This window comes from Moschus berezovskii, chromosome 6 (genome assembly GCF_049115385.1).
Source record: "Moschus berezovskii isolate FMDL1 chromosome 6, NW_MosBer_1.0, whole genome shotgun sequence".
Taxonomy (NCBI): Eukaryota; Metazoa; Chordata; class Mammalia; order Artiodactyla; family Moschidae; genus Moschus; species Moschus berezovskii.
The window spans coordinates 12,976,419-12,998,159 of record NC_142465.1 but is presented as its reverse complement, the minus strand read 5'-3'; the positions used below and the strand labels follow the sequence as shown (position 1 = coordinate 12,998,159).

The 21,741-nt window shown below is 40.5% G+C and overlaps 1 long non-coding RNA gene across 1 annotated transcript; it reads left to right on the top strand.

Annotated features, from left to right (window-relative positions):
- The first annotated feature begins 5,160 nt into the window (after positions 1 to 5,160).
- Positions 5,161 to 21,182, top strand: LOC148777544 (uncharacterized). The gene is made up of 3 exons (XR_016037548.1): positions 5,161 to 5,766; positions 13,586 to 13,918; positions 20,126 to 21,182. It is a non-coding gene; the product is annotated as an uncharacterized LOC148777544 (long non-coding RNA).
- The last annotated feature ends 559 nt before the right edge of the window (positions 21,183 to 21,741 follow it).

The following is a 21,741-nucleotide window of genomic DNA, read 5'->3' as shown; positions in this document are numbered from 1 at the left end:
GCCCACCAGGCCCCCCCATCCCTGGGATTCTCCAGGCAAGAACACTGGAGTGGGTTGCCATTTCCTTCTCCAATGTGTGAAAGTGAAAAGTGAAAGTGAAGTCGCTCAGTCGTGTCCAGCCCTTAGCGACCCCACGGACTGCAGCCTACCAGGCTCCTCCATCCATGGGATTTTCTAGGCAAGAGTACTGGAGTGGCTTGCCATTGCCTTCTCCGGTAATTCTTACTACTGTAACTTAAGACTTTATTACAAGTTTTCTAAAGTTTATTAGAAGCAGGCATTTTTTGAGCCAGGTTGTCCCAGCTTGTCATTGCTTAAATTTCAGTAAACATACAGGTTACAGAAATTAACTCTTTTAATTAATTTTAAAAAGCTGAAGAGGAAAAGAAAGGGAAATGTGAGAAGAAATGGGCAATCTTAGATTTTGTCCTGGATAACATTCAGTTTGTAGGGCCTGTATTTTGTCTTACAGGTCTAATGAGAATGGCAGTGGAAAAGAGAAGGATTTACCTTCTCTCCCCTTCCCCACACTCAAATTACTCTTATAGGTTTATTTTGATAGCGGTCTGTTTCAATAAGCTATCTGGTTTGATCTTTAAACAGGCTGGGTGGCTATCGGTGAGAAAGCTGAGGTGTACAGATTACTAACTGGGTCAACATTCCAAGCCTAGTACAAAGCTAATCTCTTACCTAGATTTAGTGGTGCTCATCATTGTTTTTCCCAAATCCTCATCTAGGACTTTCCCCTCTGTATTGCTTAGTTTTATAGTTTTACATGTTGAGATGGTGTTTCTTGGGTTTTTTTTTTCTTCTGCATTCTTACTATAATCCCACATTCTTGCTCCCACACCCACTAAATTTTTTTCTCCTTAGGACTTTACTAAACTATTTGCCCTACACTGAGATTCTTAAAAGATTTAATGCTTTTAATGCTTAAGCAACTAGTTGATTTCCTGGTGCTAATTCTAACTATGCTTAGTAGACCATCATAAATTTTTTAAAAGATTTTCATATATGTGCAAAAGATCTTTTGTATCCTTTTAAAAGATTTTTAATTGGTGATGGGAGCTTAAATCCGGAATCTTTCTTATTCCCAAGTAAGATAAACAGCATTTGTAGTGCTATGGTTTTAGCAGGAAAGTTTTCTCCCCCAGTGTAAACATGTGGAATACCAATATGTACAGTGGATAAAATTTGCATTCACATTAACTCATAGAAATGACCCCACCTGAAAAGAAAGCACAGTTGGCTCTCTGCATCCGTAAGATTCAGGGGTCAGCTGTACTATGTACTATTGGAGGAACTTTAGTATCCACAGATTTTGGTATCCATGGTGATCCTGGAGCCAGTCCCCACAGACACGGAAGGACACCTGTACTCAAAACATACAGTAGGTCTCCATAAGATACGCGTGGCAGCAACGTTACTAACTGGTTACTGTATAATAAATACACCTTGCCTGCACTTGCTTTTATAATAAATGTGCTAAATGTGTTCTAGCAATACACTCGTGTATGTGATGTTCGGAGCTAAAGAAAATCAAGACCAAGTACAGAGCAGAAGCAGCTCCACACAAAAATGAGATAACTTGACAATATAACTTAGTTCTCTCCAATATTTTACAATTCCCTGTGTGTCTAAGTGTATTGTTTTTTTAAATTTGAGGAAAGCATTTTTAGAAAACGATATGAATCAAAATTTTGTGGGATCCGTAGAATGCCTTTGCAGAACCTATAGGATGCTGATTTTTTAAACACTTGGCAGTGTGGAAGGAGCTTTGGATTTAGTCAGATCTAGATTAAAACCTCAGCTACACCACGTTATAATTGTTTGACATTGGTCAGATTAACCTTTCAGACCCACTTTTTCAGGTAAATGACATAGCTGTATAAAGTGCCTTGATCAATTCATTGAGCTTAGTGGATTGATGCGGAACAAACACATGGAAGAAATTGTATTTATCACTTGTCACTTTTAAAAGTACTAATCTACTTTAGAATGTAGTTTCTGCTAGGCTCATTTGATAAATGTTGAGTATTTCCAAAGAATCTCTTCATGATAAAAAAGTAATAGGATTGTTTCTTCTTAGAATATAAAGCAAAATTTTGGATTAATTTACCCAGTTAACCATAAACATTTATTTTTTACTCTGATCTTACTCTGGGAAAAATGAGGTGGATTTTGGAGGACCTACAACCATTGGAAAGAAGCAAAAAGTACCATACACCTCTGTAACCATGCCACATCTGTCCTAACAGATTCCACGAATACTGACTTTCGTGTGCATCTAATCCATCTGTGGACCCCGTTCCTATTATCAAAAAAGGAGAAAGTGTCAAGGAATTTATAGAAGTGCTATACAAAATGTATTTGCCATGGAAGAGGTGGTTGGTAAGTATGGGCTAGTAAGTGTTTTAATGAATATGTAATGTTATTTGTTACTCTATGTTTTAATTTTTCATTGAAATTCATAGTTGTTGAAATGTCAGAATTATCTCAGAAGATATCATGAGGTCATCCTGGCCATTTATCAACCTACAGATCAAGACCAACCTTATTGCATAATTTGCTGCGTAAGAATTGTATAATCTCATCTATGTGTGAAATTTTATTAAGAGTCCTGCCCATCCCATTCTTAGATTGTACTTCTGACATCTAGTACTTTCTTTACTGTAACCAGTAAAAAGCCAGAGGAGGGGCGCTAAATCTTAGTATTTTCAATGTTCCAGATCCTATACCTACCTTGTTTTTCTGGTTTTAAATTATTTTTAATCTGTTTCTTTTATTTTATTCTACTATGAGCTTCATGAAAGGACAAAGTCTTTTTCATCTTTGTTCTCAGCCATTAATAATAGTGCCTGGCACATAGTACATATTTGCTTGATGTTTTTAAAAGGAAAGAGTAAATATGAATAATTGTTTTACATATATATTGTGGAGGAAAAAATATTGACTGTCATCTAGACTTTTAAGAAAACTTTGTAAGATGGTGAGTCCTGCAGACTTCTTGCTAGAGACAGAAAATGCCTTCAATTCCAGTTATGGGGAGGCAAATGTCCTAAATATCAGTCTCTTACAAGGTTAAGTTAGGAAAGCAACACAACCACCTTCTCACCATTGAGGCCCATGCTGCTTACATTACATATAAGCACATAAACACTGCATGGCTTGCTGTAGGGACTCAGTCTAAAACTGCACCGTGTTTACTGCAGTCTTCAGTGATTAGATACCCCAAGGCTGCTACTTACTATAGCTAAACTCCTTTGGATTAGGGGAGCTGCACTTAACCAATTCATATATGTGTATACACATTTCATCTCTATCAGTAGATCATCATGAGATCAACACAAGACGAGCAGTGTCAGCATCACCTGGGAATTGATTAGAAATGCACATTCTTGGGCTTTACCCCAAACTTACTGAATTGGAAACAAGATAGAGCCCACCAAGACCTCAAGGGGTTGTGATGCAAGATAAAATTTAAGAACTACTAGCCTGTAGGTGTGTAGGTTTCAAATCTAGGTCACCTGGGCTGAAATGGAACTGAATGTTAAAAAAATTCTCTACCACTAGTAGAGAAGGAAATGGCAACCCACTCCAGTGTTCTTGCCTGGAGAATCCCAGGGACGGGGGAGCCTGGTGGGCTGCCGTCTGTGGGGTCGCACAGAGTCGGACACGACTGAAGCGACTTAGCAGCAGCAGCAGCAGCAGCAGTAGAGAATGAAAAGGATTATCGGGGGAGAGAGAAATCTCTAGCTACATTGGAAGCATAATACTGTTTCCACTCAATTTAAAAAATACAAAGGAAGAGTTTACTCTTGAAACTTGAATGAGAGGGTTCATAATCATAAAATTAATCTGAGGCTGAGCAGATTCCCCTCAAAGGAAGAGCACATCACCTTTAATATGTGCATGCGTGCTAAGTCACTTCAGTCAAGTCTGACTCTTTGCGACCCCATGGACTGTAGCCCGCTAAGCTTCTCTGCCCATGGGATTCTTCAGACAAGAATACTGGACTGGGTTGCCATGCCCTCCTCCAGGGGATCTTCCCAACCCAGGAATCATACTTACCTCTGTCTTCTGCATTGGCAAGCTGGTTCTTGATGGTTAGTGCCACCTGGGAAGCCCATCGCCTTCAAAGGATCCCTACAAAAAGAATCCAACAGATTTTTGTTTGAAGGAAGATAAGGTTATACTATATAAATGACTTTATTATTCAGTACTTAACCAAGTAAAAGTGACGTTCCTATCCATTAGAGGACTGCTGCATCTGGGTGAGGTACAAGATCATTGAAGAAACTCCATTCCTGAGACCAGAGGTACAGGGTTTGGCTGAGGCTGAGGCTGAAGCAGCACCGCAGCTCTTCCAGCCTCTCATTGCCCACCCCACTGCTGAGCAAGCCTCAGATAATAAGGACCAGGTAACTGGACCAGGCAACAGAGGTGTGTGGTGGGGGAAGGAGCACGAGCAAAGAAACACCCCTGTGAGGACGAAACTAATAGAGGAGACTTAAGGTAGAAGCAGAACATTGAGGTAAAGTCTCTAGTAAACCAAGTCCAGTGAAATTTAAAACCAATGGTAAATGTAGCACAACCAAAGACAACCCAGCTCAACTCCTCACTACACTGACTCAGCCTTCCACTGACCTAGCAAAAACGTCACACCTGGTAATAAATACTGTGTCTCAATCTCTGCGGCTCTGCATATTACAAGTGCAGCAAGCAATCAACAAGTATAAGATAGAAAAAAGCAAAAAAGGAGAGGGTGTGGAGAGAAGGGAACCCTTGCGCACTATTGGTGGGAATGTAAATTGGTGCCGCCATTGTTGCGAACAGTATGCAGGTTACTTAAAAAGATAAAGTAGAGCTACCATATGACCCTGCAGTCCCACTCCTGGGCATACGTATCTCCGAGGAAAACATGCTCTGAAAGGGTGCATGCACCCCAATGTCCATTCTTCATCCTTTTTCTCTCTCATCTTTCTTCCAGTTCACAGACCCTTTTGCCGTCTTCAGACTGGTGTTATGCTCATCAAGTGAATTTTTTATTTTAGATACTGTACTTTTCAGTTCTAGAATTTCATTACAGTGTGTTAGTTGCTCAGCCATGTGCAACTCTTGTGCAACCTCATGTACTGTAACCTACCATGGCAAGAGTTCTCCAGGCAAGAATACTGGAGTGGGTAGCCATTCCCTTCTCCAGGGGATCTTCCCAACCCAGGTATCAAACCCAGGTCTCCCTCATTGCAACAGACGCTTTACCGTTGAGTCAATAACTTTTTATTTTTTTCCTGAAATTCCACTTTCTGTTATGACTGTCTTTTTCTATTGTTTTTGAAAACATCTATAATAAAGTCCTTGTCTGCTAATTCTAACGTAGAGGTCATCCAGGGTCTGTTTCTTTTGACTATTTTCTTGATCCTGGGTCACATTTTCCTGTGTCCTTACATGTCTAATTTTTCTTTAATCCTAGACATTATAGATAATACATGAGTTCATCTTCCTCTGAAAAGTCCTGATTTCCATTCTAGCAGCTGAGTCACCAGCTGATGACTTTAAACTTGTGTGTGTGTTAGTCACTCAATCACGTCTGACTCTTTGAGACCCCATGAATTGTAGCCTCCCAGGCTCCTCTGTCCATGGGATTCTCCAGGCAAGAATACTGAAGTGGATTTTCGTTCCCTTCTCTAGGAGATATTCCTGACCTAGTAATCAAACCTGGGTCTTCCACATTGCAGGTGGATTTTTTACCATCTGAGCTACCAGGTAAGCCTTTTAAACTTGTGTAAGTTTACTTTTTATATATATGTGTGTGTGCTAGTTGCTCAGTTGTTTTGGACTCTTTGTGACCCTGTGGACTATAGCCCATCAGGTTTCTCTGTCCATGTGATTTTCCAGGCAAGAATACTGGAGTGGGTTTCCATTCCCTTCTCCAGGGGATCTTCCTAACCCAGGGATCGAACCCAGGTCTCCTGCATTGCAGGCAGGTTCTTTACCATTTGAGCTACCAGGGAAGCCAGGAGTCAGCTACTGGTGGCTTTTTGAGGTGGACATATTGTGTAAAAAATAATGTAGGAGAGAGGCTCATTCATTCATCCACTTGAATGTCTATTTAATACAGTAATGCTCAACACTTTGGAGGAATAGTGAAGAAGTTTGAAATAATCTTACTATTAAAATACCTATTTCACTTTTAGTCTTAGAACACATCTTCAGTTCTAGGAAACAGTCTTTAGTTTGAAGGTGTGGCCTCAAGTTTTGATTACATATTTGAAGTGTTTACCAAGCCCCTCAGACTTCGTAGGAGCTATGGTCTGAATGTGTCACCTTCAAATTCACATGTTGAAATTCTTATTAGGTCCTTGGGAAGATTATTAGGTCATGAGGGTAAAGCTCTCATGAATAGGGTAGGTGTTTTTATAAAAGAGATCCCACAGAGTTCCCTGCCCCTTTCTGCCAGGTGAGGATATAGCAAGCCTATGACCTGGAAGATGACCCTCACTCAACCGTGCAGGAACACTGATCTTAGACTACTAGCCTCTACAACTGTGAGAAATAAATTTCTACTGTTGATAAGCCACCCAGCTTGTGACATTATGGTCAGTTCAGTTCAGTTGCTCAGTCTTGTCTGACTCTTGCGACCCCATGGACTGCAGTACGCCAGGCTTCCCTGTCCATCACCAAATCCTGGAGCTTACTCAAACTCATGTCCATCAAGTCGGTGATGCCATCCAACCATCTCATCCTCTGTTCTCCCCTTTTCCTCCCACCTTCAATCCTTCCCAGCATCAGGGTCTGTTCCAATGAGTCAGTTCTTCGCATCAGGTGGCCAAAGTATTGGAGTTTCAGCTTCAGCATCAGTCCTGAATGAATATTCAGGACTGATTTCCTTTAGGATGGACTGGTTGGATCTCCTTGCAGTACAAGGGATTCTCAAGAGTCTTCTCCAACACCACAGTTCAAAACCATCAATTCTTCAGTGCTTAGTTTTCTTTACGGTCCATTTCTCACATCCATACATGATTACTGGAAAATCCATAGCTTTAACTAGACGGACTTTTGTTGGTAAAGTAATGTCTCTGCTTTTTAATATGCTGTCTAGGCTGGTCATAGCTTTTCTTCCAAGGAGCAAGCGTCTTTTAATTTCATGGGTGCAATCACCATCTGCAGTGATTTTGGAGCCCCCCAAAATAAAGTCTCTCACTGTTTCCATTGTTTCCCCATCTATTTCCCATGAAGTGATGGGACTGGTTGACACGATCTTAGGTTTCTAAAATGTTGAGCTTTAAGCCAACTTTTTCACTCTCCTCTTTCACTTTCATCAAGAGGCTTTTTAGTTCCTCTTCACTTTCTGCCATTAGAGTGGTATCATCTGCATATCTGAGGTTATTGATATTTCTCCTGGCAATCTTGATTGCAGCTTGTGCTTCATCTAGCCCAGCATTTCGCATGGTGTACTCTGCATATAAGTTAAATAAGCAGGGTGACAACATACAGCCTTATCGTACTCCTTTCCCTATTTGGAATCAGTCTTGTTCCATGTCCAGTTCTGTTGTTTCTTGACCTGCATACATATTTCTCAGGAGGCAGGTAAGGTGGTCTGGGATTCCCATCTCTTCCAGAATTTTCCACAGTTTTTTGTGATCCACACAGTCAAAGGCTTTGACATAGTAAAGCAAAACTAGTTATTTTTCTAGAACTCTCTTGCTTTTTCGATGATCTAACGGATGTTGGCAATTTGATCTCTGGATTCTCTGCCTTTTCTAAATTGAGCTTGAACATCTGAAAGTTCACGATTCATGTACTATTGAAGCCTGGTTTGGAGAACTTTAAGCATTACTTTGCTATCGTGTGAGATGAGTGCAGTTGTGCAGTGTAGTTTGATCATTCTTTGGCATTGCCTTTCTTTGGGATTGGAATGAAAACTGACCTTTTCCAGTCCTGTGGCCACTGCTGAGTTTTCCAAATTTGCTGGCATATTGAGTGTAGCACTTTAACGGCAACATCTTTTAGGATTTGAACTCCTAAAATGGAATTTTAGAATTTGGAATTCCATCACCTCCACTAGCTTTGTTCGTAGTGATGCTTCCTAAGGCCCACTTGACTTCACATTCCAGGATGTCTGGCTCTACGTGAGTGATCACACCATCATGATTATCTGGGTCCTGAAGGTATTTTTCGTACAGTTCTTCTGTGTATTCTTGCCACCTCTTCTTAGTATCTTCTGCTTCTGTTAGATCCATACCATTTCTGTCCTTTATTGAGCCCATCTTTGCATGAAATGATATAATGGTCATCTGAGTTAAATTCACCCATTCCATTCCATTTTAGTTCACTGATTCCTAAAATGTCGATGTTCACGCTTGCCATCCATCTCCTGTTCGATCACTTCCAATTTGCCTTGATTCATGGACCTAATACACCAGATTCCTTTGCAGTATTGCTCTTTTACATCATTGGACTTTACTCCCATCACAAGTCACATCCACATCTGGGTGTTTGCTTTGGCTCCATCTCTTCATTCTTTCTGGAGTTATTTCCACTGATCTCCAGTAGCATACTGGGCACCTACCGACTGGCAGTTCATCTTTCAGTGTCCTATTTTTGCCTTTTCATACTGTTCATGGGGTTCTCAAGGCAAGAATACTGAAGTGGTTTGCCATTCCCTTTGCCTTCCCTTTATTATGGTAGCCCATGTAAACTAAGAGAGTAGGATTCAGACTCCAAACTCTGTCTGTTCTATAGGGGGCAACAATTGAAACTCTGCTCAGCATTTTCTAGCTGTTGCTTTCCTGGACATTTTTGAAACCATGTATATGCAACTCAGAGGTCATCCAAGAATTTGAAAGAAGTTTGTGCACTGATTTTGATAGTCCAATCTTAATGGCTTTCATTTCTAAAATTTTCCCCCTTAATTTCCAACTGGTCTGGCAGCCCCAAATGCTGTCCTCTGATACCTCAAGCCAATAAGGCTACAGCTAAATTTCTAGTTACTCTCTACTCATTGGGGAATGCCCTCAGGGATCAATCTGTTGAAACGTGGATATCACCAAGAGTAGTTCCCTTTTCTCCAGGGCTGATTCCCCTCCAGTTTGTAACTGCTTTTTGTCATTCCAGTTCTTTTATATATTTTGTCCAAAGTCCATAATCCTTGGGACTTCCCTAGGGATCCAGTGGCTAAGACTCCAAGCTCCCAGTGCAGGGGCCTGGCTGGGTTCCATTCCCTGGTCACCGAACTAGTTTCCACATGTGGAAATTAAGACCTGACTCAACCAAATAAATAATTTTCTAAGTTCAAAATTATTAGTTGTAGGAAAGCTTCACCCAATATAAGCTACTCTGTCATGACTAGAAACAAAATCTTTATTACTTTAATAATTTAAAACTAAAAAAGGCTTGGAAAAAACAAGTAAGTCTTGAACAAGTGAACCAAAATACAATATTTTATTTTAGGGAGTAGCTGTATAAGTAATATTTTCTCCTCTGTTTTAAAAATTTTCTGTAATATATTTTTAATTAAACTTTTTAAAAATAGAATTTTCATGGAGTGAGAAGCATCCCAGATAGTAGGAAGCATATAAATTAAAGTAAAAGGTGTGTTTATGTGAAGAACATGAGTCATTCTTTGGTCAGCTGTTGGGTGGGGATGGATTGGTTTTCCAAGGGTGTATTGGAGAAGCTTAAAGAAACCAGGAAACTCTACCATATTCAAAGGCAATTAGTCTCAATTCATTGTTAAATGCCTGGGTTATAAACCTGTTGGATTACCTTTTATAGTAGAAGAATAACTGAACTGAATCTGCCATAGAAAACCTATTTTGTTTAAAATGTCCAAATTAATAATATTTAAAATAACAAACCGGGCTTCTCTGGTGGTTCAGTGGTAAAGAATCTGCTTGTCAGTGCAGGAGACACAGGAAATGTGAGTTTGATCCTTGGATTGGGAAGATCTCCTGGAAAAGGAGACGGCAACCCACTCCAGTATTCTTGCTTGGGAAATCTCATGGACAGGGGAGCTTGATGGGCTCCAGTCCATAGGGTTGCAAAAGAGTCTGACATAATTCAGGGGCTGCACAACAACAAGAAAATGATGAATAAAGTATACGTATATAACTAAGATGTATACATTTGGATGCAAGTCAGCAAGCGATATGGAAAATGGAGAACAAGCGATATGGAAAATGGAGAACAAGACCATTCAGATGTGACCTAAATCAAATCCCTTATGATTATACAGTGGAAGTAAGAAATAGATTTAAGGGTCTAGATCTGATAGGTAGAGTGCCTGATGAACTCTGGATGGAGGTTCGTGACATTGTACAGGAGACAGGGACCAAGACCATCCCCATGGAAAAGAAATGCAGAAAAGCAGAATGGCTGTCTGAGGAGGCCTTACAAATAGCTGTGAAATAAGAGAAGCGAAAAGCAAAGGAGAAAAGGAAAGATATAAGCATCTGAATGCAGAGTTCCAAAGAATAGCAAGGAGAGATAAGAAAGCCTTCCTCAGCGATCAATGCAAAGAAAAGAGGAAAACAACAGAATAGGAAAAACAAGAGATCTCTTCAAGAAAATTAGAGATATCAAGGGAATATTTCATGCAAAGATGGGCTCGATAAAGGACAGAAATGGTATGGACCTAACAGAAGCAGAAGATATTAAGAAGAGGTGGCAAGAATACACAGAACTGTACAAAAAAGATCTTCACGACCAAGATAATCACAACGGTGTGATCACTCACCTGCAGCCAGACATCTTGGAATGTGAAGTCAAGTGGGCCTTAGAGAGCATCACTACGAACAAAGCTAGTGGAGGTGATGGAATTCCAGTCGAGCTATTTCAAATCCTGAAAGATGATGCTGTGAAAGTGCTGCACTCAATATGCCAGCAGATTTGGAAAACTCAGCAGTGGCCACAGGACTAGAAAAGGTCAGTCTTCATTCCAATCCCAAAGAAAGGGAATGCCAAAGAATGCTCAATTGCACTCATCTCACACGCTAGTAAAGTAATGCTCAAAATTCTCCAAGCTAGGCTTCAGCAATATGTGATTCGTGAACTTCCAGATGTTCAAGCAGGTTTTAGAAAAGGCAGAGGCACCAGAGATCAAATTGCCAACATCCGCTGGATCATGGAGAAAGCAAGAGAGTTCCAGAAAAACATCTATTTCTGCTTCATTGACTATGCCAAAGCCTTTGACTGTGTGGATCACAATAAACTGTGGAACATTCTGAAAGAGATGGGAATCCCAGACCACCTGACCTGCCTCTTGAGAAACCTGTATGCAGGTCAGGAAGCAACAGTTAGAACTGGACATGGAACAACAGACTGGTTCCAAATAGGAAAAGGAGTATGTCAAGGTTGTATATTGTCACCCTGCTTATTTAACTTCTATGCAGAGTACATCATGAGGAACGCTGGGCTGGAGGAAGCACAAGCTGGAATCAAGATTGCTGGGAGAAATATCAATAACCTCAGATATGCAGATGACACCACCCTTATGGCAGAAAGTGAAGAGGAACTCAAAGGCCTCTTGATGAAAGTGAAAGAGGAGAGTGAAAAGGTTGCCTTGTCAACATTCAGGAAATGAAGATCATGGCATCTGGTCCCATCACTTCATGGGAAATAGATGGGGAAACAGTGGAAACAGTGTCAGACTTTATGTTTTTGGGCTCCAAAATCACTGCGGATGCTGATTGCAGCCATGAAATTAAAAGACGCGTACTCCTTGGAAGGAAAGTTATGACCAGCCTAATAGCATATTAAGAAGCAGAGACATTACTTTGCCAACAAAGGTCCGACTAGTCAAGGCTATGTTTTTTCCCATGGTCATGTATGGATGTGAGAGTTGGACTGTGAAGAAAGCTGAGCGCCGAAGAATTGATGCTTTTGAACTGTGGTATTGGAGAAGACTCTTGAGAGTCCCTTGGACTGCAAGGAGATCCAACCAGTCCATTCTAAAGGAGATCAATCCTGGGTGTTCACTGGAAGGACTGATGCTGAAGCTGAAACTGCAATACTTTGGCCACCTCATGGTATGAGTTGACTCACTGGAAATGAGTCTGATGCTAGGAGGGATTGGGGGTGGGAGGAGACGGGGACGACAGAGAATGAGATGGCTGGATGGCATCACCGACTCTGTGGACATGAGTTTGAGTGAACTCCGGGAGTAGGTGATGGACAGGGAGGCCTGGTGTGCTGTGATTCATGGGGTCGCAGACACGACTGAGCGACTGAACTGAACTGAAAACTGGGGGATGAATTTTAAAGGAATAGATCTTACTGTCCCCACCATGACACACTTAATGGGTGACTTTCACATTCACAGGGAATTTCTAGATGGTGGCCTCTGGCAAGGATCACACACTGGTGATCATCGGAAATTTCCTTTCAATCTTCAGTGAGATATTGCCCCTCCTTTTTCTCTCCCATTCTGGATAGTATATTAGAATTCAAGTAACTGAGAACATTATTTTCAAAAAAACTCTGATTCTACTCTAACTTATTAAATAATTAGAAAACATTAATTCATTTAATAGTTATTTACTGAATGCCTGCCACATGCAATATACCAGTTCTATTTCAATTATTACTGAAAAGTATTGATTACACAAGTTTTGGTTTAGACAAGGCACCTCTGTAAGGCAACAGAGAGATTGAGAGAATCTGTATTTTAAATAATTTAAGATTCCCCGGTGACTCAGATGGTAAAGAATCTTCCTGCAATGCAGGAAACCCGGGTTCGATCCCTGGATCGGGAAGATCCCCTGGCAAAGGGAATGGCCACCTACACCAGTGTCTTGCCTGGAGAATTCCATGGACAGAAGAGCCTGGTGGGGCTACAGTCCATGGGGTCGCAGAGTCAGACACAGTTGAGCAACTAATGCTTTCACATTCACTTTCAATCTCTGCTCAAGCCCTTTCCCCCTGTTTAAAATAGCACATTTCATTTGCATCGCTTTGTCTTGGCTCTTAGTAGTAATCTTCCCGCCTGGCATAACCTGTACTTCAGTCTTAGTTATGGCATACAGGATCTTTTCTTGCAGTATGTGGGATCTAGTTTCCTGACCAGGGATTGAACCCGTGACCCCTGCATCATAGCATAGAGCCTTAGCCACTGGACTCCCAGAGAAGTCCCCAGTGTCGTGCTTTAAAGGAGCTGATGTGATGCGTGTATTCACTGGAAGGACTGATGCTGAAGTTGAAGCTCTCCAGTACTTTTGCCACCTAATGCAAAGAGCTGACTCACTGGAAAAGACAGCAAAAGATGTATTGGAAAATGCTGGGCAAGATTGAGGGCAGAGAGAAAAGGGGACGAAGGAGGTTGGGATGGTTGGATGGCATCACTGACTCAATGGACATGAGGTTGAGCAAACTCCCAGAGATAGTGAAGGACAGGGAAGCCTGGTGTGCTGCAGTTCATGGGGTCGCAAAGGGTTGGCACGACTTAGCAACTGAACAACAACATAGAAACGAACTCATTGACGGAGTTTTGTAGGGGAAAGAGATTGCACGAATCCTTAACTTTCTTCATTATCTCTTTCCATCATGCTTGTATTTGTATCATGAATGTGTGTTCTTTTGTCATCAGGAAGGTAGAAGATACACAACTCTCTACTGCGTCCAGGTGAGGCAGCCTCCTCCCTAATTCAGCAGAGGAAACAATGTGTGACCGGCATCAGGCACTGTGCCAGGTTTGATTCTTTGATCCGACTTTGATTTACCCTTTTTACACTCCATCCATGAAAACAAAGTTGCATTCTCAGAACAGGCTTTGGACTTTCCACGCCTTTGCCCACCGCTTACCTTGTTTCCTAGGCAGCTGTCACAACGCAGCTAAAATACACCGCTCTCAAGAAGCCTGGTGTTCTTTGGGTTCTCATGGCACCACTGTCTGCCTCTGCCACAGTGCTTCTAATTGACCGTGAGTACATCAGTTCCTTCCACCATAAGTCAGTAACGCATCTTATTTTCGTCTAAGGCCCTGAAATGAGTCATTCCTTCCCTTTACAGTTGTACAAGTTGAATCCATTCTAGAGGCTATTTTAAGCACGAAAGAACAATGTGTATGATATGCTAGGAGATAAAACCAGCTCAGTGACATAGGAAAAAAAAAAGGATATTATTATAACAAAAAGAAGATATTCATTATTATAACAAAAAAAGATATTCATTATTTTAACAAAAGTATTATAGTAATATCTGTTTAATGAAGCATTTTGTCATTGATGAAATTTAATAAAAAGAAAGATTTAGTGAACACTGTAAAATCACAGAGTTGGGACTGGTCTTTTGGTCAGTGCCTTCTAATCAGGGAGAAGAATCCTTGGGCAAATAGGCTGGGATGTTAGAGAGGTATCAGTGACGAGTGAAGAGCAAGGGAGGTGGGTGCTGGTACCTTCCATTGCAGGGAAAGGCGCTCCCTGTCCTCACAGCTTCAGGGCCTCTGAGCGCATGCCGGAGGGGCAGCACTGTGGCTCACCCCGTCTCTCCTTTCCATCCGGGTCTGGGGACCGGAACAGCGTTTGGGAGCCTCTCCTCACTTCCTCACACACCTCTTTCCCTGAGATAGAAGAGAGGAGGCTAAGAGGTGGACTGTAACCAGCCTGAAGGCAAGTTCAGTAACTGCTCAGACTGAAGACATGCTCTCCTGTGTGGCTCCTGCAGCCCAGGCTAGAATGCGCGAACACCCACCTCGCCGTACTGTCAGACACATCCCGAACTGAATAGAATAATATCAGATGTAAACAAAGAGACAATACAATGAATTTGAAAAAGCAGACAACAATGTTGAAGGGCTTTTATGTTTTAAATTTGAGAAAACAGACATATTTAGTGACTTAGCAGAAATACTAAGCAAGATTTCAAATGGCAAAGCTATATAAGTAGTCGTACTTAGGTACTATTTCTTACATATAACTAGTACTCAAAGTTTTAAAAGTTTATTTAAATTTTCCATTTATAACGTTACTTTAAATATTTCCAGATTTTTTTTAAAAAGGGCTGAACTTGTCCTTTATCAATGTGCCAACCATCTTTTTCCTTTTGCTTCATTCATTAGTAAACTACTGTGTTAAGACTGGATGCCTATAGGCACAACTTATTAACATGATAAGAGTGTGTGTGTTTTAAATGGTAGTTGAGGAGCCCTCATGTAGACACTGAATCTCAACAGTGACATTTTACCAATTATGGAATTTTTTGGGTTTTGAATAGTAATAACTTTGGAAGGGGTAGTGAGTCTTAAATAAAATCCTTAAAGTTTATAGTCTGTATTTATTTATACATCTTTGCAAATGTTAGTAAAAACAAGAGTATTTTCTCAAATCTTAGTACAATAATCTCTTTAGATGCCACTGGCTTTTCACGTTTGGTTGATTGAACCTGCAGTCTCCCACATTGCAGGTAGATTCTTTACCATCTGAGCCACCAAGGAAGTCCATTTGGTTGATACTAATCCTAAACAGGGACTTTCCAGGTGGCACTAGTGGTAAAGAACCCACCTGGCAATGCAAAAGACATAAGAGACTCTGGTTCTGGTTTGATCCCTGGGTCGGGAAGATCCCCTGGAGGAGGGCATGTCAACTCACTCCAGTATTCTTGCTTGGAGAAATCCCCATTGACAGAGGAGCCTGGCAGGCCACAGTCCATAGTGTCGCAAAGAGTCTGACATGACAGAAGCAACTTAAGCACGGTCGCAATCCTGAAAATAGAAGTACTCTTTTTGTAGCCTACGTACTTATTATTTCCTTATTCTTTGAAAAGTTTCATGTTGGCTCTAAACTAAAAAATCTGTGACCTTAAGTTAAAATGGAACAAGTGAATTTCCCTATCTTGTAGTTATTAGAAGATTTAAAAATATGTGTCCCTAGGCACAAAACCTACTTGTTATAATTATGTGTAATAAGCGATTCTTAGGGCCTTAAGAATTTTATGTGAGACTTATTAAAAACAGCTCGTGACTTCTTTGCCAGTTCAAGTCTGTGCTGCCAGTGAAACCAAAAGACCATGGGAAAGAATGCTTTGCTGACTGCTTGACTAAATATTGTCTGGTATGTTTAGTCCCAAAGGAAAAAGAAATTAACATTTCTTAATCACCCACTGTATGCCAAGCATTATAAGCACCTTAACCTGTGTGTGTGTGTATGATTTAATCCTCTTAACAACCATAAGAGGCTGTATGATTCCCACTGTACAGAAGAAGAAACTCAAGTGATGAGCTCACGGCATAAGCAACAAAGCCGGGACCTGACCAATACCTGACTGCATGTCCATTTCCTGTGACTTCAGGAAGTCTGCGTAAAAGACCTTATGGACTTTGCTTTCAAAATCTGTTTTGTTCCCACCTGTCTTCAACATTCAGTCTGAACTGTTTTTACTGAAAAATCTATTCCAGTAGAGTTCAGATATTTTTTAAGGAGGAAAGAGCTTCAGTTAGTCAGTAGGTAACTTGTATAAAGACCTTAATATTATCTGACATGATTAATGAATGCTACCCATAAACTTCATCTCCGATCCAAGTCCTTGGAAAGGGGCTACATTTGCATGTTTTCTTAATCTCTTTTTAAATTGGTGTTGTGGACATGAGTTTGAGTGAACTCCGGGAGTTGGTGATGGACAGGGAGGCCTGGCGTGCTGTGATTCATGGGGTCGCGGAGAGTCAGACACGACTGAGCGACTGAACTGAACTGAACTGAACTGTGAAAATGTACCTCTAGTCAATAGTTAAAAACATTCAATTACTAAAATAAATCAGAAACAACAGCATACATTGTTCAGGTTGAAATTTTTGTTCAGCTTTGCACAGGTTGAAATTTTTAAGTGAGCATGTAACTAAGTTTTCTAAATTTCTCCTGTAGTTAAACTTTTTCAGGATTTTCTCAGACCTTTTTCACTTTTGCCCATGATGGTACCTCACTTCAGTTCCTTAAATGTTTTTGTCTTCTTTTTCTGTCACTGGTCTCATTTTTCTCAATATCTGCTTTTGCATCCTGCTCAGATTCCCTCCACAGGCTTGTTAACGATTTCCCTTATACTTGTCTACCCAGTATCTTTTACGTATTTGAGTATTTAGTCATCATTGTCATAATTGTTCTGAAAATAGCTTTGGTAAGTGGGCCAGCCCAGAGGACAAGCAATTTCTAAAGTTAATAACACCTTTAGCAAACAAATTATTTTATGATTCACTCCTTCCATGACCCCTCATAAAAGAAAGAAAATTATTTACGGTGAGAATATAGAAGTAATTAAGCATTTAAGTTTTCAGTAGTTGTTGCAAGGGGTTGGTTTGCTCAAATAATTGCTTTGATGTTAGGAAAAAATTATCTCTCTTAAAGTATAAGTTTTCATTGAAAGAAATATATGCACATTAGAAAACTTCAAAGAGTTAAAACCTTTCTAATAGATTGTGCACTTAATTCTAATTGCAATCCTTATGATATTATTCTTTAACATGGTGATAGGTTTTTTCACAGTAATATTTGATTTAGTAAAAGGTCCGAATTGCAGATTTTGTAAAAAAAAAAAAAGGTTAGTACTTTTAAACCTGGCTATTAGTTTTATAGGAATCCTAAGGATCAGTACTAAGTAAAGGATTCACTATTCTGACTTAAAAATTAGTTGTAATTAACAAATAATCAGGGTTTGAAAATAATTAAATAATTTGCTCTATCAAGAAGAGTTTTTAATTAGCGGATATAAACTTCATAGCTAAACCAAAAACGTCTATTATTTTATATTTAGAAAAGCATTTTCACCTAAAACATCATAGAGGTAAAGTGGCTGAGGTAGCTGGCAATGACTTTTAGTACTTTAATTAAAATAGCATTAACAAAAGGGGGGACATAAAATGTCTTCTGAAGTACTGCTGCTGCTGCTGCTGCTGCTGCTGCTAAGTCACTTCAGTCGTGTCTGACTCTGTGTGACCCCATGATGGAAGCCCACCAGGCTCCCCCGTCCCTGGGATTCTCCAGGCAAGAACACTGGAGTGGATTGCCATTTCCTTTTCCAATGTGTGAAAGTGAAAAGTGAAAGTGAAGTCGCTCAGTCATGTCTGACCCTTAGCGACCCCACGGACTGCAGCCTACCAGGCTCCTCCGTCCATAGGATTTTCTAGGCAAGAGTACTGGAGTGGCTTGCCATTGCCTTCAATATCTATTGCTTGAACCACTAGGTGGCACCAACAAGCTTTTCCCAAATATGTACACTAACTGAAGTGTGACACTCCTTGAATTCCACCCACCTATTGTTATTAGATAAACAATATCCAATAGTACCATTCCGTTCCGTTCTGTCACTCAGTCGTGTCCGACTCTTTGCGACCCCATGGACTGTAGCCTACCAGGCTTCTCCGTCCATGGGATTCTCCAGGCAAGAATACTGGAGTGGGTTACCGTTTCCTTCTCCAGGGGATCTTCCCGACCCAGGGATCGAACCCGGGTCTCCCGCATTGGAGGCAGACGCTTTAACCTCTGAGCCACCAGGGAAGCCCCAATAGTACCATTACCAGTCAGTCAGTCAGTTCAGTTGCTCAGTCGTGTCCGACTCTCCGCGACCCCATGAATCACAGTACACCAGGCCTCCCTGTCCATCACCAACTCCCGGAGTTCACTCAAACTCATGTCCACAGAGTCGGTGATGCCATCCAGCCATCTCATTCTCTGTTGTCCCCTTCTCCTCCCGCCCCCAACCCTTCCCAGCATCAGAGTCTTTTCCAGTGAGTCAACTCGTCGCATAAGGTGGCCAAAGTATTGCAGTTTCAGCTTTAGCATCAGTCCTTCCATTACCAACATATCTATAAATTCAACCCATCTGTTTAAAGAAAGAGGTATAAAGTTACGTCTCTAGATAACAATAAATGTTACTACTTTAGCAAATTTATTACCTGCCTAAGCTATTTACACCATGATTGGGGTTGGCGGCGGGGGGGAGGGGCGTGGGAGAATTGGACTAAGGGTCAACAGTCCTAGTTCTGTTCTCAGCTCAGAGAACTATCTTAATGTCTTGAATAAGTCACTAAACCTCTAAACCTCTCTGGTTACCAGTCTCCTATTCAATAAAATAAAAGATTAGGACTAGAAAAATTGTTTTCTAAATAGTAAGAAACACTTCTACAGGATCCCTCAGAATTCTAATATGGAAAACAAATGAAAACAAGCTTGAGTGGGGATGGAACAGGGGTGGAATGTTAGAAGGAGAAGTTTGTATAAGAAGCACTTCCTACTCCACTTCTCATCGTTTTCCATAATGCCCAACCTGTAGTCCCTATGGTCCAGAAAAAAAATACTTTAGAGACTAACGACCTATGAAATTACTAATATACCTCCTGTTCTAGAAGTCTGATTCCAGGTATGCAGCTCTATGAAAATTCTTAAATTTTTTTCTCTTTATTTGCCACTTCCAGGATATAGGGCTTCCCTTGTGGCTCAGCTGGTAAAGAATCCGCCTGCAATGTGGGAGACCTGGGTTCAATCCCTGGGTTGGGAGGTCCCCTGGAGAAGGGAAAGGCTACCCACTCCAGTATTCTGGCCTGGAGAATTCCATGGACTATACAGTCCATGGGATTGCAAAGAGTCGGACACACGAGAGACTTTTACTTCACTTCACTTTAGGATATAGTGCGGATATTATTTCTTCCATTTTAGTAAAATGGAAGCTTTAGTAAACTAAAGCGGAGTAATTGAATGTCTTCCTAAAAATCACCTACACATAGGACCAGAATCCAGGACTTCTGATCCTTTTTTTTTTTATTAAAATTTTTACTTTCAGAAAATTACATATTCACATGTGGTTGTAAAAAACAACGTAGAAATTCTATATACCATTTACCCAGTTTCCCCCAATGGTAATATTTTACACAATTATAGTACCATTTCACAACCAGGATACTGACATTAATACAGTTAAGATACAGATCAATTACAACACAAGAATACCTCAATTGAGTAACATGGAAACTTACATTACCATATCTAAAATAGAAAACCAATGGAAATTTTCCGATGACTCAAAGAACTCAAACTGGGGCTCTGTAATGACCTAGAGGGGTGGGATGGGGAGGAAGGTGGGAGGGAGGTTCAGGAGGGGAGGGACATATGTATACCTATGGGTGACTGATGTTAATGTTTAACAGAAACTAACACAATTCTGTGAAGAAAGCTGAGCGCCGAAGAATTGATGCTTTTGAACTGTGGTGCTGGAGAAGACTCTTGAGAGTCCCTTGGACTGCAAGGAGATCCAACCAGTCCATATTAAAGGAGATCAGTCCTGGGTGTTCATTGGAAGGACTGATGCTGAAGCTGAAGCTCCAATACTTTGGCCACCTCATGCGACGAGTTGACTCACTGGAAAAGACTGTCATGCTGGGAGGGATTGGGGGCAGGAGGAGAAGGGGACGACAGAGAATGAGATGGCTGGATGGCATTACCAACTTGAGGGACATGAGTTTGAGTGAACTCCGGGAGTTGGTGATGGACAGGGAGGCCTGGCGTGCTGTGACTCACGGGGTCGTAGAGAGTCGGACACGACTGAGCGACTGAACTGAACTGAACTGAACTGAACACAATTCTGTAAAGCAATTACCCTTCAATTAAAAAAAAAAAAAAAGAGTCACTCTGTTGTGCTACACACACTTCCCTCCTACTCCTACCCCCTACTTAGCGCCTGGGACTACTAATTTGTTCTCCATTTCTACAATTTTATCAATTCAAAAATGATACACAGATGGAATCGTATAGTATATAAACTTTTATGATTTACATTTTCTCTCTTCACACTTCTCTGGAGATTTATCTAGATTGTTCATGTATCAAGAGTTCATCCTTTCTTATTGCTGAAGAGTATTCCATGATATGAATGTACCAGCGATGTATAACTATTGACCCACTGAAGGACATCTAGGTTGTTTTCAGTTCTGGGTTCTTATAAATAAAGCTACTATGAGCATTTGTATGCAAGTTTTGTGAGAACATAAGTTTTTATTTCTCTGGGATAAATGCCCAGAAGCACAATTATTGGACTGTTATGTTGTTGCATGTTTATTTTTTTTAAGATATTGCTGAACTATTTTCCAGAGAATGTACCATTCTACATTCCTACCAGCAATGTAGGAATGATCCAGTTTTCCCCTGTCCTCACCAGGATTTTCACGACTTCTTTTCATTTCAGCCTTTCTAATAGATAATGTAGTGATTTATCGCTGTATTCATAATTCCTGTTTCCTTCTTGGTGCTAATTTTGTTACACATCTTTCATGCGCTTATTTACTATCTGCTAATCTTTTCAATGAAACGTTGCTATGTCTTTTGCTGATTTTCTAACTGGATTTCTTTTAACTGTTAAGTTTTGAGAATTCTTCTTGTCTTCTAAACACTAGTCTTTGTCTTTTCATCCTCTTAACAAGATCTTTTGTACAGTAAATTTTAAAATTTTGATGAAGTTCATCAGTTTTTCCTTTGACAGATCAGGGTTTTGGTGTCAAGGCTAAGAATGCTTTGTTCTCAAATGCTTTGATCTCAAAGATTTTCTCTTATGTTTTTGACTAAAATTTTTATTTATTTTTTAATTGAAGGATAATTGCTTAACAGATTTGTGTTGGTTTCCTGCCTAATATTTTACATTTATGTCCATGATCCAGTTTGATTAAACTTTTTGGGTAAGATCTGAGATTAGATTGAGATTCTTTTTTTTTAATGAATGTCCAGTTGCTCCAGCACCACTTTTTTTTTAAGGCTACCTTTCTTCCATTGA